A 571-nucleotide genomic window follows, 5' to 3' on the forward strand; every position below is an offset into this window, starting at 1 on the left:
GCAAGGTGGAGGGTCAGAGAAAAAGAGGAAGACCCCTAACAAGATGGATTGGCCAGGTGGCATTATAGATGGACTCAAGTGTGGCAGCCGTAGTGAGGTTGGCCCAGTATCGGACATTGTTTCATTCTGCTGTGCATGGGGTCGCTATGAGTCAGTTCCTACTCGATGGCACCTGACAACAACAACAATAATTATTGATTTGATCAGGAGATAGGCATCCCTTATGGTCTGTATTGTGTAATAAGTGTAGTTAGGTCTTGTCTAGGTAGAGGCCGCATTGGGCAGGCGCCAGGGGCGGGGCCAATGTGGACAGGTGTGTGGTCCTTCGGGGATGGGCCTGCGCGGGGACGGGGCCTGCGCGGGGCGGGTGTGCAGTCCATTGGGGGCGGAGGTGGGGAATTTGGAGGCGCGTGGTTCTAGGTGTGAGTGCGGTGGGTGAGTGAAGTTCAGTTGGGTGGTGTGTAGGCCGCTTGGGCGGGCAGATGGATTCCACATCTGATGACGTCAGAAAGTCTCTGTATTTCTCCTTCTCTCTGTGTCCTGGGTAAACTGATTTTCTTGCCTACTACAC

This window comes from Chrysochloris asiatica, unplaced genomic scaffold (genome assembly GCF_000296735.1).
Source record: "Chrysochloris asiatica unplaced genomic scaffold, ChrAsi1.0 scaffold00180, whole genome shotgun sequence".
In the NCBI taxonomy this organism is placed as follows: domain Eukaryota; kingdom Metazoa; phylum Chordata; class Mammalia; order Afrosoricida; family Chrysochloridae; genus Chrysochloris; species Chrysochloris asiatica.